The sequence below is a fragment of the Lolium perenne genome, chromosome 2 (genome assembly GCF_019359855.2).
Source record: "Lolium perenne isolate Kyuss_39 chromosome 2, Kyuss_2.0, whole genome shotgun sequence".
NCBI classification, from domain to species: domain Eukaryota; kingdom Viridiplantae; phylum Streptophyta; class Magnoliopsida; order Poales; family Poaceae; genus Lolium; species Lolium perenne.
Window position 1 is genome coordinate 278347146 of NC_067245.2, and position 17249 is coordinate 278364394.

Consider the following 17249-nt stretch of genomic DNA (forward strand, 5'->3'; position numbering starts at 1 on the left):
GCATTGGGAGCATTAGGCATAATCGGAAGGTCCCTAATCGGAACGGCTCCTGTCTCCGCCGCATTCTCTACAAAGAAGTCCCCCTCCCAAATTGCGCCCCCAATAGCGCCAATTGATTCCTGCAATCGAAGCCTACGAACGTACACATCGATCCACTCGAAATGCCTGCATTTCTTCAAGATCTGAAAACAACAACGTGAACCCTAAATCCCAAATTCGAGGGAATAACAAGAAAATCGAGAGAAAACAGAGAAATTGGAGCGAGATCTAACCTTATCCCCCTCTCTATATGCAACGAACTCACGTCCACGGTTGCCGTTCTCGTCCGTCTTACAGATCGACCGCTTCAGAGGCTCCTGGCGTGGGCAGTCAGGGCATCTTGTCAAAGGCACGGGTCCATACTGCGGCCATGAAGAACGGGAGGTCGAAGAGAAACTAGACATCACCCGCCTACCGGAGAAGGGCTGCCGCTGGCGGAGAAGAAGAACAATGGGGCGCGGAGAAAGAAAGGCGAAGCAATGGCACGGGCACGGGCGCGGGGCTGGCTCGGGCTCCCATTTTGCAACGGTCACCTGGGTAAGCTGTGGGTCCGGCGCACTTAACGTGGACAAGTTGTGGGTCCCACGATGATCTGGATAAGTGAAGACGTGTCCACTGCGGGGCACCAACAGCGGCCCCACTTGCCAGCACCAACCAACGTCAACTAACGGGATTCCTTCCGTCCGACCTCCTTCTGCGGGTTTCAGACAAGGTTTTGGGGAAAACTGAGGAAAAACTAAGGGGCTGGGGAAAACTGAGCACAACTAAGGAACCGAGGGCACGAAAATAGAAATCCCTAGAAAGAATCAGCAAAAGCCAAATTATCTTTCTCACATGTCCACTTTTTACTGGTGCTAGAAATTTGGAATAATTTTTATGCGGCAGTTTTCTCATCGTAAGAAACTACTTGTCGTTTTGCAGAAGGTCAACAACCAAGGATATGAACACTTGTGCCACCCACATGAATTTCAACAATTCTCCTTCTGAACACTTGTCCTAACTATGTCTTGACTACCTATAGTACCAACTTACTTTGAAGCGCTCGTTCTAAACTGACATTTCCCTTGTCACAAAATCATGGTGACGAGGTTTTAAGAATAAAATATCATACTACCTCTGTCCATAAATAGATGTCTTGGATTTGCTTGGTGTTCCGGGCTTCACGGCAGCGGTATGAAAGTGGGGGCGACAACACAGGTGAAGTTCAGAGTCCTACCTTTCAGGGTGAAAACCCAAGGTCTGGCCTTAACTGGTTGTGCCTGGCAATGACCTTGTTGGAGGCATTGTTTTCAGAGCGGGGACTATCTTCAGGGTGAAAACCTAAGATCGTTGATCGGGCGACGATGGTGTTAGCGCACTGTTCCCTTCTTGGAGGCGTCGTTTTTGGCGATTCTGTATTTCAGGTGTTGTCTTGGCGGTGAATGTATTGCTGTTGTTAGGCCCGAGATATTGTAGCGGGACTTTTGTTTCTTAGTTTTTTTGCTGTATGCATCCGTAGTGCCATTAGGGTGGTGCGTTGTTGCAGAGGCTGGGTGTAATTGGTATCGTTTTGATATTAATATATTCCCTTTATCGAAAAAATGCTATTTAATGTGTATATACATCCAAATTTTCACAAATTTAAGACATATATTTATGGACGTGTCGTGGTATCGTCACGGCATATGCTACGGGGTAGCTAAAGAGAGGTGGTTCCTGTATGGGCGTCGACGGTATCCGGATGCGGGATTGGTACACAGCACACGGTGATGTACCCAGGTTCAGGGCCCTCGCGGTGGAGGTAAAACCCCTACTCCTGCATGTCTGATGTATATGAGCACATATGAGTGATACAGAGTTGCTCCTTGAGCTGTTTGTCCTGAGGAGGAAGAAGCTACTGTGAGCTAAGTGGGAGCCTGGCCGGCTTGGAGAGAGCCTGGCCGGCTGCTCGTATGTGAGCTGAGAGAGAGAGGCGTCTGAGCCTGGAGAGAATCTGCGTGAGGGGCTCCCCTGGTGTGCTTATATTGCTGGACACCCAGGGGACATAGGGCCCCACACACACTGCTGATGACATGACTACTGGGGTCTAATCAACTGTACACTACAGTGCTACTATTGCACCACAGTGAGTCTAGCGATAGCCTGTACGTAGACTAGCATGTTGCCTGGTCGCTTGGTCTTGTCGCTGTCTGGCAGAGCATACGATGCTGGGTCTCGTGCGTGGTCTTGAATTAAATCAGCCGGCCATGTACGTAGAGGAGAAGCTGGCCACTTCATTGGTTTTCACGTGGAGGTGGCCACGATATTGATTGGAGCCGGCCAGGGAGTGCATGACTGCATGGAAGCCGGCAGCTGGCCGTGGGAGTTGCACCCGGCCGCACGCATGGCCACGGCAAGGAGCTGGCCAGGTGCTCCCGATCGAGCGTGGTTGTCGGCCGGGGCGAATGTCAGTCAGCCCAGCGCGCTACGAGGCCCAGCCGGCCAGGAGCGAGCCGGACCAAGCAGGCCGAAAGGGATCTTGGCCCCGGAGGGTGCGGGCAAGTCGGCCAGGGCCCAGCGCGGGGCGATCGGGTGCAGCCAACATGGGCGCGGGAGCATACCGGCCAAGCCGGATGGGCCGTGGGAGGCGGAAGCCGGCCCAGTGAGCGGCTCTTCTTCTGATTTCTTCTTTGCTTCATATCTTTTGCATCGTAGCATATTTTCTTGATCCGCGAAATCCTGCGCGCTCATAAACTCGAGGACTTTGCCATACCGGGGGTCACCCCCCCGACATTAGCCCCCGAGCCTACGTGGGACTCGAAGAGCAGTCGAGTCGCGGGGAGGGTCCCAAACGCGATGTTGTTGATGTAGATGATGATGGCGATGTCGATGTAGACCATGGCGTGGCGTGGGTGAGAGGTGCGGAGCTGCCAAGGCTGATCTCAACCATGCGTATGGCGGTGAAGGTGCAGCCGGATGATGGCGGAGGCGCAGCCGGACGAGGCGGCGAAGGCGCAGCCGGGCGATGGCGGCGATGGCGGCAAGGGCGCAGCCGGACGAGGCGGCGAGGGCGCAGCCGGCCGAGGCTGAGGCGCAACCGGACGAGGCGGCGAAGGCGCAGCCTGACGACGAAGGCGCAGCCGGGACGAGGCGCGAAGGAGCAGCCGGACGAGGCGGCGAAGGCGCAGCCGGATGATGAAGGCGCAACCGGACGAGGCGGCGAAGGCGCAGCCGGATGATGCGACGAAGGCACAGCCGGACGATGCGGCGAAATCGCAGCTCGACGACGAAGGCGCAGCCGTACGAGGCGCGAAGGCGCAGCCGGACGAGGCACGAAGGCGCAGCCGGACGAGGCGGCGAAGGCGCAGCCGGACGAGGCGCGGGCGCGCACCGACGAGGCGGAGGCGCGAAGGGGCAGCCGGACGAGGCGACGAAGGCGCAGCCTGGACGAGGCGACGAAGGCGCAGCTCGGACGAGGCGGCGAAGGCGCAGCCCGGCGAGACGGCGAAGGCGCAGCCGGACGAGGCGAAGAAGGCGCAGCCCGGACGAGGCGGCGAAGGGCGCAGCCGGACGAGGCGACGAAGTCGCAGCCGGACGAGGCGCGAAGGCGCAGCCGGACGAGGCGGCGAAGGCGCAGCCGGATGAGACGGCGAAGTCGCAGCCGGACGAGGCTGAGGCCCAGTCGGACGAGGCGACGAAGTCGCAGCCGGACGAGGCGGCGAAGGCGCAGCCGGCGAGACGGCGAAGTCGCAGCTGGCAGAGGCGGCGAAGTCGCAGCCGGACGAGGCGGCGAAGGCGATGATGCGCGAAGGCGCAGCCGGACGAGGCGGCGAAGGCGCAGCCGGACGATGGCGAGGCACAGCCGGGCGAGGCGGCGAAGGCGCAGCCGGACGAGGCGACGAAGTCGCAGCCGGACGAGGCGCGAAGGCGCAGCCGGACGAGGCGGGGAAGGCGCAGCCGGACGAGGCGGCGGTCGCAGCCGACGAGGCCGAGGCGCAGCCGACGAGGCGGCGAAGTCGCGCCCGGATGAGGCGGCGAAGGCGCAGCCGGCGAGACGGCGAAGGCGCAGCCGACGAGGCGGCGAAGGCGCAGCCGGGACGAGACGGCGGTCGCAGCCGGACGAGGCCGAGGCGCAGCCGGCGAGACGGCGAAGTCGCAGCCGGCGCAGGCGGCGGTCGCAGCCGACGAGGCGGGCGAAGGCGCAGCCGGCGAGACGGCGAAGGCGCAGCCGGCGAGACGGTGAAGTCGCAGCCAGACGAGGCGGGGAAGCCGCAGCCGGACGAGGCGGCGAAGGCGCAGCGACGAGGCACAGCGTAAGAGGCGCGAAGGCGCAGCCGAACGAGGAACGAAGGCGCAGCCGAACGAGGCACGAAGGCGCAGCCGAACAATGGCGGCGAAGGGCGCAACGGACGAGGCACGAAGGCGCAGCCTCGGACGAGGCGGCGAAGGGCGCAGCCCGGACGAGGCGGCGAAGGCGCAGCCGGACGAGGCGACGAAGTCGCAGCCTGGACGAGGCGCGCAGCGTAGCCGGACGAGGCGGCGAAGGCGCAGCCGACGAGGCGGCGAAGGCGCAGCCCGGACGAGGCGGCGGTCGCAGCCCGGACGAGGCCGAGGCGCAGCCGGACGAGGCGACGAAGTCGCAGCCGGATGAGGCGGCGAAGGGCGCAGCCGGGACGAGGCGGCGAAGGCGCAGCCCGGACGAGACGGCGGGAAGGCGATGATGCGCGAAGGCGCAGCCGGACGCAGGCGGCGAAGGTGCAGCCAGGACGATGGCGGAGGCACAGCCGGCGAGGCGGCGAAGGCGCAGCCGGACGAGGCGGCGAGGGCGCAGCGACGAGGCACGAAGGCGCAGCCGGACGAGGCGGCGAAGGCGCAGCCAGACGAGGCGCGAAGGCGCAGCCGACGAGGCGGCGACGGCGCAGCCGGACGAGGCTGAGGCGCGAAGGGGCAGCCGGACGAGGCGACGAAGGCGCAGCCTGGACGAGGCGGCGAAGGCGCAGCCGGCGAGACGGCGAAGGCGCAGCCGGACGAGGCGAAGAAGGCGCAGCCTGGACGAGGCGGCGAAGGCGCAGCCGGACGAGGCGACGACGTCGCAGCCGGACGAGGCGCGAAGGCGCAGCCGGACGAGGCGGCGAAGGCGCAGCCGGACGAGGCGGCGAAGGCGCAGCTCGGACGAGACGGAGGCGCGAAGGGGCAGCCGGACGAGGCGACGAAGGCGCAGCCCGGACGAGGCGGCGAAGGCGCAGCCGGACGAGGCGGCGAAGGCGCAGCCGGCGAGACGGCGAAGGCGCAGCCGACGAGGCGACGAAGGCGAGCCTCGGACGCAGGTGGCGAAGGCGCAGCCGCCGAGACGGCGAAGGCGCAGCCGGACGAGGCGCACGGTCGCAGCCGACGAGGCGCGCGAAGGCGCAGCCGACGAGGCGGGGAAGGCGCAGCCTGCACGAGGCGGCGGTCGCAGCCGGACGAGGCCGAGGCGCAGCCGACGAGGCGACGCAAGTCGCAGCCGGATGAGGCGGCGAAGGCGCAGCCCGGCGAGACGGCGAAGGCGCAGCCGGACGAGGCGGCGAAAGCGCAGCCGGACGAGACGGCGGTCGCAGCAGACGAGGCTGAGGCACGAATGCCGGACGAGGCGACGAAGTCGCAGCCGGACGAGGCGGCGAAGGCGCAGCCGGCGAGACGGCGAAGTCGCAGCCGGGCAGAGGCGGCGAAGTCGCAACTCGGACGAGGCGGCGAAGGCGCAGCCGGGACGAGGCGGCGAAGGCGCAGCCGGCGAGACGGCGAAGGCGCAGCCGGCGAGACGGTGAAGTCGCAGCTGGACGAGGCGGGGAAGCCGCAGCCGGACGAGGCGGCGAAGGCGCAGCCGGACGAGGCACATCCAGAAGAGGCGCGAAGGCGCAGCCGAACGAGGAACGAAGGCGCAGTCGAACGAGGCACGAAGGCGCAGCCGAACAATGGCGGCGAAGGCGCGGGGCCGCTGGCAAGGTGGACGCGGTGTCCGCCGGCTCGTGCTGAAGAGCACCCGGAAGTGGTCGCTGAGGACCGCCAGCTCGAAGGCTCTGGGCCGCTGGCAAGGTGGACGCGGTGTCCGCCGGCTCGTGCTGAAGAGCACCCGGAAGTGGTCGCCGAGGACCGCCAGCTCGAAGGCTCGGGCGCCGGCAAGGTGGACTCGGTGTCCGCCGGCTCGTGGCCGAAGAGCACCCGGAAGTGGTCGCCGAGGACCGCCGGCTCGAGGGCTCTAGGGCCGCCGGGCAAGGTGGACGCGGTGTCCGCCGGCTCGTGCCGAAGAGCACCCGGAAGTGGTCGCCGAGGACCGCCAGCTCGAGGGCTCTACGCCGGTGGCAAGGTGGACGCGGTGTAGGACGGCTCGCGCTGAAGATCACGCGGAAGTGGTGGCTGAGGACAGCCAGCTCGAAGGCTCTGGGCCGCTGGCAAGGTGGACGCGGTGTCCGCCGGCTCGTGCTGAAGAGCACCCGGAAGTGGTCGCTGAGGACCGCCAGCTCGAAGGCTCTGGGCCGCTGGCAAGGTGGACGCGGTGTCCGCCGGCTCGTGCTGAAGAGCACCCGGAAGTGGTCGCTGATGACCGCCAGCTCGAAGGCTCTGGGCCGCTGGCAAGGTGGACGCGGTGTCCGCAGGCTCGTGCTGAAGAGCACCCGGAAGGTGGACCCTGGGGTCCACCAGCTCGATGGAGTCCATCGGAGATAGTCATATAAGAGACAAAGTTAGTCAGTAAAGACATATAATATATGCAGCCTTAGCAGTGCTAGCTTTATGTAGAGGGATGTTGGCTCGGTTTCGTCCGAGCCCCCTGGAGTCATTTTCATGTCCCCCCCGCTCTTTGGCTTTTTCTCTTGCCAGCCATACAGCCGGGTTGCGGTCTGTAGCTGGATCAAGAGTGGGCCGCAAAGTGGAGCGCACAGTACTTAGACTTTGAGGGGCGGACTCATTCGAGCTACATCGGCGAAGGCCGGGATGCCCAAGGTGATCTCTCTTTGGACGTTGTTCATGTGAGGCGACCTCCAGCTTTTGCTCTTGCTAGCCATGAAGCCGGGTTGCGGACAACAGCTGAGTCGAAGAGTGGGCCTTCGGTACCGTACACACTACTAAGCCGTCTGTGGGATAGAGCATCGTGGACCAGCCGGCGAGCCCCCGGGACGAGTTGAGTCGGTCCGGGGTTAAGCAGCGAAGTGCGGCGGAAGAGGGGGTAGCCCCCGAGTGTAACTCGGGTTACCCGGCTGAGCAGCGGTGCGGAGAGTTACTCAACGATACTTACATTTTGTTTTTCGATATAGGGTTGATCTCGATAGTGATGACGAGTTTTGGAAGCCGTAGAGGCGAGGGAGTGGCTGGTGGCCTCAGCCGGCTTGGCTCCGGCCGGCAAAGCTACCAAACGCGCTGCAGATGTACGAGTCGATGTAGATTCCGGCTGCTCAGGTTCAGCCGGACGGGCGACCAAACGCGCTCGGGCTGGTTCAGTCGGTGCAGGCTCCACTCATCCCATTCCCAGCCGGCCTGGACAGGCGGAACCGGTACGAGCGGAGTCGAGCGACCAACCAAACGAACCCAGCCCCAGCCGGGTTAAGGACAACCCGCCCATCCAGCACTAGCGCAGCCGGCTCGATCGATCGAACATCGAGCGGATTCAATCGGCGGCATGTTTTCAGCCGGACAAATATTCTTTTTTTTTTAGCCGGCGAGGTATTTTCAGCCGGCAACTTTTTTTTTTCAGCCGGCAACTTATTTTCCTCAGCTAGGAGGAATTTTCTATTTTCAGCCGGCAAACCTTTTTTTTCTCCTCTTTTTTTTTAGCCGACTGCTTTTTGCCAGCCGCCATACTATTTTCTCGCTTCTTTTTTGCTCCAACCGGCATGCATATCAGCCGGCCCACCACTTATTCTCGTCTTTTTACTTTTCTTTTCCAACCGGCCAAATCCCAAGCCGGCCCCAGTTTTTTTCTTTTACCCACTTGCGCAACGGAGGAGCGGGCCGACGCTCACGTCGGAGACGAGGCGCGGCAGCCGGCGGGGTGAGCACGACGCGGGGGCGCTGGGAGTTGATCCGAAGAGGAGCCAGCTTGTTGGAGCCGGAGCAGGCCGGTGCGCTTAAGTCGCACTGCTGTGAGCCGGCAGCCGGAGGTGCTGTGGGTCCGCGCGGCCGCTTGGTAGCTGGTGGAGCTTGGGTGCGGATGAAGTCGGCCGGGGCGCTGCTTGGAGCAGCCGGTGGTGGAGCAGGTGCAGCCGTCGGCACGCGAAGGTGCCCACTGCGGCGTGGCTGGAACGGTCGGAGCCGAAGCCGTGGTGCTAACGGCGAGGCGGACGCAGGGCGCGTTGCAGCGCGACCGGCCAGGGGCGCGTCTACGCCTTGCTGCCGCCCTCGCGAGGGAGGTGGTATTGCGGCAGTCGGCGGAGGTGCGCGGCGCCTGGAGTCGGAGATGGCCGTGGTGAGCACAAGCCGGAGCTGCAGGTGCCCCGCAGCAGGCGTGCCGCTCGAGTTGGAGGCCGCAGCGGGCGAAGCCGGTGGAGGCCGTGGCAGCTGGGGGGCGAGCTGGAGATGGCCGCGGCAGTCGGAAGCCGGCAATGGCGGCGAGGGCGCTCGGAGCGCATGCCGACGCGAGCGATACGGGGCGTTTAACGCCGGCCACTGTTCTCTGTATGCGGGGACACAAGAAACAAAGTATCGCAGCGAGTATTTGTGTTTCAGGGAGATGCAAAGCAAGAGGATAGATTGAGAGTTTCTGAAACTTAGCTGATTAGCTCCAGCGGCGCTGCTGTTCACTGCTAGGCGGTTTGCTCTTGCTGCGGATGCAAGCCGCACGTGGCAGTTGCAGCGTGACAGCCTGTGCGCTGGTGAGATTGCTGCTCGCGCGCGCATGTCGGGGTGGCCGCGCTGTTGCCGGTGCTGCTTTGCTGCTGCTCGCGGGCACGAGGCTGGCGCAGCTAAAGGAGATGGCATGGCCGCGGCCAGCCGGGTGCGCGGCGGTTCTCCGGGGCCAAGCCCCCGAGTCTTGTTGGAGACGTTGGTGCTGAAGGTGAAGAGGACGCGGCAGCGGTGAAGCCCGCGTCGACGTCGACCAAGAAGAGCTGATGCAGATGCTGTGCTGCGTGGCTGCTTGTTGCATGCTGTTGGTGGCGCTGCGACCAGGAGGCGGAAATGGCGCGGAACGACGGCGGCCAAGCGCGGGAAATTGAATGGCGTGGCCGACGGGCGCTGCTGCCTCGCGTGGACGCGCGGATGGGCGCAGGCTTGCTGTTGGTCGGACGAAGCCGTGCCCGGAGAGGGCCGCGATGCCGGCGACGTTGAAGGCCGCGGCGGTGAAGATGATGAGGAAGGGTCCCGTCCAGACGAACTCCGGCCGGCGCCACTGCAGGCCCCACGGTGGGCGCCAAATGTCGTGGTATCGTCACGGCATATGCTACGGGGTAGCTAAAGAGAGGTGGTTCCTGTATGGGCGTCGACGGTATCCGGATGCGGGATTGGTACACAAAGACACGGTGATGTACCCAGGTTCAGGGCCCTCGCGGTGGAGGTAAAACCCCTACTCCTGCATGTCTGATGTATATGAGCACATATGAGTGATACAGAGTTGCTCCTTGAGCTGTTTGTCCTGAGGAGGAAGAAGCTACTGTGAGCTAAGTGGGAGCCTGGCCGGCTTGGAGAGAGCCTGGCCGGCTGCTCGTATGTGAGCTGAGAGAGAGAGGCGTCTGAGCCTGGAGAAAATCTGCGTGAGGGGCTCCCCTGGTGTGCTTATATTGCTGGACACCCAGGGGACATAGGGCCCCACACACACTGCTGATGACATGACTACTGGGGTCTAATCAACTGTACACTACAGTGCTACTATTGCACCACAGTGAGTCTAGCGATAGCCTGTACGTAGACTAGCATGTTGCCTGGTCGCTTGGTCTTGTCGCTGTCTGGCAGAGCATACGATGCTGGGTCTCGTGCGTGGTCTTGAATTAAATCAGCCGGCCATGTATGTAGAGGAGAAGCTGGCCACTTCATTGGTTTTCACGTGGAGGTGGCCACGATATTGATTGGAGCCGGCCAGGGAGTGCATGACTGCATGGAAGCCGGCAGCTGGCCGTGGGAGTTGCACCCGGCCGCACGCATGGCCACGGCAAGGAGCTGGCCAGGTGCTCCCGATCGAGCGTGGTTGTCGGCCGGGGCGAATGTCAGTCAGCCCAGCGCGCTACGAGGCCCAGCCGGCCAGGAGCGAGCCGGACCAAGCAGGCCGAAAGGGATCTTGGCCCCGGAGGGTGCGGGCAAGTCGGCCAGGGCCCAGCGCGGGGCGATCGGGTGCAGCCAACATGGGCGCGGGAGCATACCGGCCAAGCCGGATGGGCCGTGGGAGGCGGAAGCCGGCCCAGTGAGCGGCTCTTCTTCTGATTTCTTCTTTGCTTCATATCTTTTGCATCGTAGCATATTTTCTTGATCCGCGAAATCCTGCGCGCTCATAAACTCGAGGACTTTGCCATACCGGGGGTCACCCCCCCGACAGGACGGGAGGGAGTATTTTAAACAGCTTCTTAGTCATCGATAGCATACCTCACGATAGGTAACCTTTTGCCGGGATCATGTGGAAGAAGCTCGGAATCAGCCATTTGCCGCACTAGCACTGCTCCAGATTCCTTGTGTTTCACTTTGCAGGGTAAGGTGGTGCAGATGGAATTTCTTCCGTTCCCTCTCCTCTAAATCTAGTTTCCCTTCGGCAGAATTTTGCAGTTTGCCTTGCCATCTTCATTCTAACTTCCTCCACATTCACAAATGCACGATCCAGAATCAGTTCTCTAGTTCTCCAATCTCCAGCACCCCAGCTCAAAATGAGCACAAATATAAAAGACGTGTAGAAAGGGCATGCGAAGTAAGGAGGGAGGAGGAGTACCTCACCCAGTCCGCCCGGTCGTTGTCCCGTCCGCCGGCCGCCGACCGCCGGCGTGTTCGCCGGCGTGGCTGCGTCGGTCGGCGCTAGAGCAACAGAGAGGAGGACGAGATGGGTTAGTTTTCTTTTTCGGTCTATGATGGGCTTCATACTCTGGCAACCAAGTTAGGTTATGTTTGCCTCGCGTTCATACCTGGCCAACGGGCCCAGCCCCCGCTTCACGTGCCAGGCACGGCCCGGCACGCCTGCGGCCCGTGAGCTTGCGGGCCGTGCCGTGCCGGCCCACGTGTCCCGACCCACGGCCCCGGCACGGCACAGTTGGTTGACAGGCCGACACGTCAGCCCGTTTGGCTCGCGGGGCGAAAAACAGCCTGTTTTGTCTGTTTTTTTTGTCCTGTTTTGCTGTTTCTAACTTGAAACTGTCCTGAAAAAATCGAACAAATTCGAAAAAATTCAGAAAATTGCAAATATATGACAAGATTTCATATGGGATAAAAATAGCGTTATTAGATGCTGCCTCGTTAAAAAACCTTACATCCCGTGATAAGAAAAAAAGAGTACAGCTGCTCTAAAAATCTAAACTACATTGGCGTTCGTTCATGCACGTTCTCATGCCTCACCAAGTGGTCAGTCCCACCCCCATGAACCAGATTGAAATGGTGTTGGCATCTATTACACACAACTCTACACTTTAGTCACGTGTCATGCTGGCCTGTGACGGGCTGAAATCACATGCTTGCGGGCACATCACGGCCCAACATGTTGGCCAGGTATGCTCGCGTTACATGCGCTTTTTTTTCGAGTGAGCCATGCGTGGGGATGGGCAGTGGGGAAGGACAAGTTGTAAGGCAAGCTCACGAGCTCAAATCATGTTTATGGGACTAGAGTGTTCATGAGATTAATGGAGACACTTCTCTAATGTATTAACTGAAATTCCTACGTCACTTAATTTTCACAAAGTTCTTCTCCAATTGACTAGGTAGGAGTAAAAAAATTGAGGATTGAGGAATAGGGATACTAGGAAGTTGTGCCGCGGCGACACGCCGCGCCCGTAGGGATATGTTAGCCGATCAATGTAATAATGTAGCAATTTTTTTCTGAGTGCGAGAGACGATCAATGAGGAACTATTTCTTAGAAGTAGGTAGTAGAATTTTTATCAAGTAAAACATGAGACGAACCATCCAAAAACTTCTTTTCCGAAGTAATGAAAAAGGCACTGGTGGTGACTGTTCAACTTTTTTTCCCCGATCGAAGTATTGAAGCCACACCGCATCAAAGCAGTGTAGTCCCGAAGCACTAAATCAAAACACCGTTGCCCTGATAGTGAGGCAATCAAGAAAAGAAGATGATAATATTTTAGCGAATAAAAGAGGCGAGGAGAGTGTTTGTTTCTAGAAGCTATGTAGGCATGGGGCGATCGTGATGCGACTAAGAAAAGAAGATAGCTATAGCGCAGTGACACACCGTGACTTAGGGTTATCGTTAGGCGATCAATAAGAAAATTGAGCAATATTTTCTCATATAAAAGAGGCGGAAAAATTGAAGATCTTTTTTCTAAAGTCACCGTAAAATAAGGCAGTAGTACCTTTTCCAAATAAAATAGGCGACCAACAATGCAACAATTTCCTTTCCGAAATTACTGCGAAAGGAACGCCATGGTAGACATAAGGAGGTCATGAGAAGATCAACATAAGAAGTAGTAACAGGATCGTGAGACAATCAACATAAGAAGGTAGTAATATTTTCACGAATAAAAGATGTGACAAATAATGGAAATGTTTTTAGGAAGTTAACGCAAAAGAAGACAATAGTTTGTTCCCAAATGAAAGAGGCATTTTCTCCGAAGTTATCGGAAAACATATTGTTGATGAACTATGGATTTGGAATTTTTCCCAAAATTCCTTACTGGTATTATTTATTTTGCAGCTGGTAATGCTTATTTGCAAATTTCAAAATTAATGCTAATTTGGTTACTACAGCAGTGGTGCTATTCATGTACATAGGCAGTGAGCAAGCGCAATGTGAAGCCGGCAAACTCGTTCATGTTTAATGTATAGTTGTATAATGTATATTTGATATTTAAGATTTCTAGGTAGAAATTATTTTTGGCAAAACTATAGATAGCTAGTTAACGCGGAAAATTAGAATCACACTTGAATAATTAAGAAAAACTATGTTCGAAAATCTCAAAAAACTACTATCAATTTTTTTAAAATGAAGGAAAAATAAAAAGTGGGCACTGTTTATGTGCACCATGAACAGTGCTCCAGTGGCTGTGGTGCAAGCAAAGTGGGTTGGCTTTTATATATAGTATAAAGTGTGGATTAAACTTGATTAGTATAAAGTGTGGATTAAACTTGATTAATATTGTAGTACCAAACATGCTTTAAGGAATAACTGAAAATTTAGGGTTTGGTGGGAATTATCCCACTAATACTCACAAAAACCGTAGTGCTAAAGAAGAGCTAATGCGGCAATTCCTATATGATACTCATCACATCTTAAATGAAAAATAAAATTGAGGCGTACCTCCACCCTCGCCACCTATTATAAGAGGGACGGCGCAGCAGAATTCCTGGTGTCTAGGTTTTCTTTTTTTGTTTGTTTTCTCCTATTTTTTGAGGTTTTGTTTTCCTGTCCGATTTTTCTCTAATTTTTACAGTTTTCTTTATCTTCATATGTTTTCATGTTACTTTTTAGTTTTCACCTTTTTCTTGTTTATTTTTCTTAAAAAAGTAGAGCATTTTCAAATTTAAATATTTTTTTTAGAATTATACAATTTTTAAAAGCTAAATATTTTTCAAATATGATTTCCCCTAAAATCTAAAAGTTTTTGAAATCTAAATAAATTAATCTGAATAATTTTAAAAATCTGAACTTTTCAAACTTGTAAATTTACAAAAATAGGAAACATATAGAAAGAAAAAAATAAAAAGAGAAAATAGCAAGAAGAAAGGCTGTTACTTGGGCTGACCCAATAGGAGCGTGCACATGGTCATCGACGTCGTTGCTTTTTGTCTAGCGCTTGTTTCTAGGTTTTCTGCTCATTCTCTTTTGTTTTTTTTCACCATTTTTCATGTCTAGGTCTTCTTTGCTAATTTAAATTTAAATTTATTTTCCTTAGTTTCCTTTGTATTTTTATTTTCTTCTTTCTTCTTTTTTTGTCCTTATATATTTTTTGTGTTTCTTTTTTCTTTAATGGGAACATTTTCTCAAGATATGTGACATATAAAAATGTTCATAAACCTTGATAAGGATGGTTTATGTTTTACGAAAAAATTCATGGGCTCGAAAAAATCTTAAGCATTTCATAAGGAGCATGTTTAATTATTTAAAAAGGTGTTCAAGTTTTCACTTGCCGGAATGAATTAGTTTTTTTTTTACTTTCCATTTTCATTTTCTTACTAGTAATCTTATTTGTGTTTGGTTTTGATGATTTATTGATGGTTCTTGATAATTTCTTTGATATTATGCAAGTGATGAAGTTTTCCATGATGAAATTTATTTATCGAAATGAATTACTTTGCTTGAAATATTTAAGTGTAAAATGGCAATATAATCACAAATTATGCAAATGTCATAAAGAGCTTGCAGTCTCATTCATGCTCACAGGTAATTAAACATGTACCCCTACACCCACATCAAGAAGTCATGGGCCTCAAAAGAGAGTTACATGGGTGTTTAGCCATTTTCTACATAGAGCAGCACGGGTTCAAGTTAGGAATTCAGGCAGCCCGAATGCTCTCAAGTAGAACCTAGAATGTCTCGCCACTTTAACCCTGATTGTCTAGGTCCTAGACCAAGGGTTCTACAGCTTGAAGGGTCAGACCGGGGGAGGCTTTTTCCTCTTTCTAAAACTCCATGCTCCACAATTAATCAAAATTAAATAGTTTGGATTTTCTTTTCTTTCATGCTTCTCCCTTGGATGAATTGATCTCCCATGTATATTAGATTTCCTCCATTTTTTCAAGTTGCTTAGCTCAAACCTTACTAGTAAAAAAGGTAGAAGGGTCAAAGAGTATATCATCCAGAGTGGTAGATGGACATGGTAAAGAAGAAGATTCACCTTTGTGGGCCATGACTTAGCCAAGAGTTGTCCAATACACGTGACGTCACTAGTACTTGAAGGGCTTGACATGGTGATGCACATGGATGCATGTCGCTTTTCACTCTTCAGGACACAACATCTTTGACTTTCAATGTGATGAGTGCATTTTTAACATGTTTTTACATCGTTATTTCATTAAGTAGCAGTAGGATCTTTGTGTTTTACCGCGCTACCGCGCTATTTTTTGCTTGTCTACACACGATATTGAAATAATAAGGCAATGATGAAATATCAATGAAACCTGTCATTTTCTGGCATTTTGACGTGATAGAACTCATTTTAGCACTTAATTATGCACCTGGGCGAAAGGAGGATGCGAGGACAACTTCCAGTAAGTTTAGCGGACATCGATACGGGGGAGCCCGCCCGTACGACGTGCCAGGAGCATCGCCCCATCAAATATTTTCACCTCACGCAGACTGCATAGAGATCTAAGACTCACAGCTCGGCAAAATAGAGAAACACCGCCCCAGATCAGATCTAGAGAAGGAACTTTGGAGAAGCAACATACGGGCTGCTACGTGGATCTTCGGAGGACAAGTCATCATCCTCTTCATCATCAACCGCGGCATCACCAACGTCATTCACCTCCAACCATAGTTGTAATCTTGATTGCTATTGTGGATTTGTATTCGAATTCATTTCATCCCCTCCATAAGATTATGATGGTGTTCTTGATTCCTTCCATGTATGATTAGTTCCTTTAGTTCTTGGGGAGATGGAGAAACCCTAACATGAATATGAGATGAATCTAAGATGATTTATGGTTTTAAGTATTAATGTGTGTTAGTTCTCTCTCTTGATATTACGTGTTGTGCACCATGTAATATTTTCCTTATGGTCTCGAGAGAGAACTACTCTTTGAAGTGTGGTAAAGTGAACGGCAAGAAGTGACATTACCGTATCGGCACTTTAACACATGGATGATGGGGATAAATAGGGACTCACCAAGATCATATCGATAACCACGGGGTAAAACCCTTAATAGAAATAGTCAATATGTGGCATGCAGAAGACTAGCTGTTGTGGTTATTTAGAGATGTGATGACCGATGGCTTTCTGGGCGCATCTTATTTTGGAGCTCTCCCATACACAATATGATTAAAAGTATACTTCATCTTGATTAACATGAATTCTAATGCTAGAGGTGTGGATCCAATAATCCCTGAGAACACTTTGTCTTATTAAGTTTCAACCCATTTTTATAATGCTTTTTACTGCTTTATTTACTTTATTTTCAACCAATTACGACCATCCCATTAAAAAAATTGAGATTAGAAAACAATTTACAAGTAATCTTTAATAGGTAGTAGCAAGGGGCATTAAAACCCTAACTAGTAGCTCCTCATGGTTCAATACTCTTATTTCGAAACTAGCTACATTTGATATGTTGTTCTTGCAGTTATCACAATGCCTCGAGGTAAACGACTGCATACTTGCAACATCTAACTAAGACTTCAGAAATGTAGCACCAAGTAGAATAAATATATCTTCCCAATGCAATCATTTTGAGTCATGCTCGTGGTGCGGGACAAGTCTCTCGAGACATGGAACGTGAGTAACTAGATAAAACACTACAAGATCTAAGTGAAGTATAACGTGTTTTAATTCTCATTACTTGTTTTTCGAAGGTGATGTTGATCATATCTAGATAACTTTGTGTGTCAATGATATTTGTAGATGACATGCAGTCATGAAAGGTGAAGAAAAGGTTACTATCTCGGGAATTGTACACATACTTCCTTATGGACACAGTCACGATTGTTGCTAGGTCGGTTTTCTTTTCCTTGAAGAACATGCTTGGATCATAAACTTTCTACTTATTGTGTGACATGTGCCACGGGAGGCCAGCATTTTATATTTATGTCTTTTGAAAGGAGGACGACCCTCGTGTGATCTACACGATAATTTATTATTCGTAATTCAACAATATCAAGTAAATATAAACATTGACCCCAAACAAATCGGTTAACAAAAAAATCCGATGCCATCCAAAATGGATCCACCTCACGACGATATCTTCACAATCCTACCACATATCCCGTGACATGTAACCAAACAACGAAAGCCTTCAAGAATTTCACAAACAAAGGGAAATCATCTCGCCCCTACTTGGCAATTTGCCACCAAAGTGCATATCAATATTCCAAACACTATCACAATAAGACTATATATTCAGGTAAACACTCCGAAGTATGAGAAGTGCTTCAAATCCAGGTACATAGATAAACCACCAATTCCAGCTGACCAACACTTCACCAAAAGAG

General features: G+C 53.7%; 1 pseudogene; it reads right to left on the minus strand.

Annotated features, from left to right (window-relative positions):
- Positions 1–11002, minus strand: part of LOC127336486 (probable L-type lectin-domain containing receptor kinase S.5) — a 28870-nt pseudogene extending 17868 nt beyond the window's left edge.
- Positions 11003–17249: the final 6247 nt, after the last annotated feature.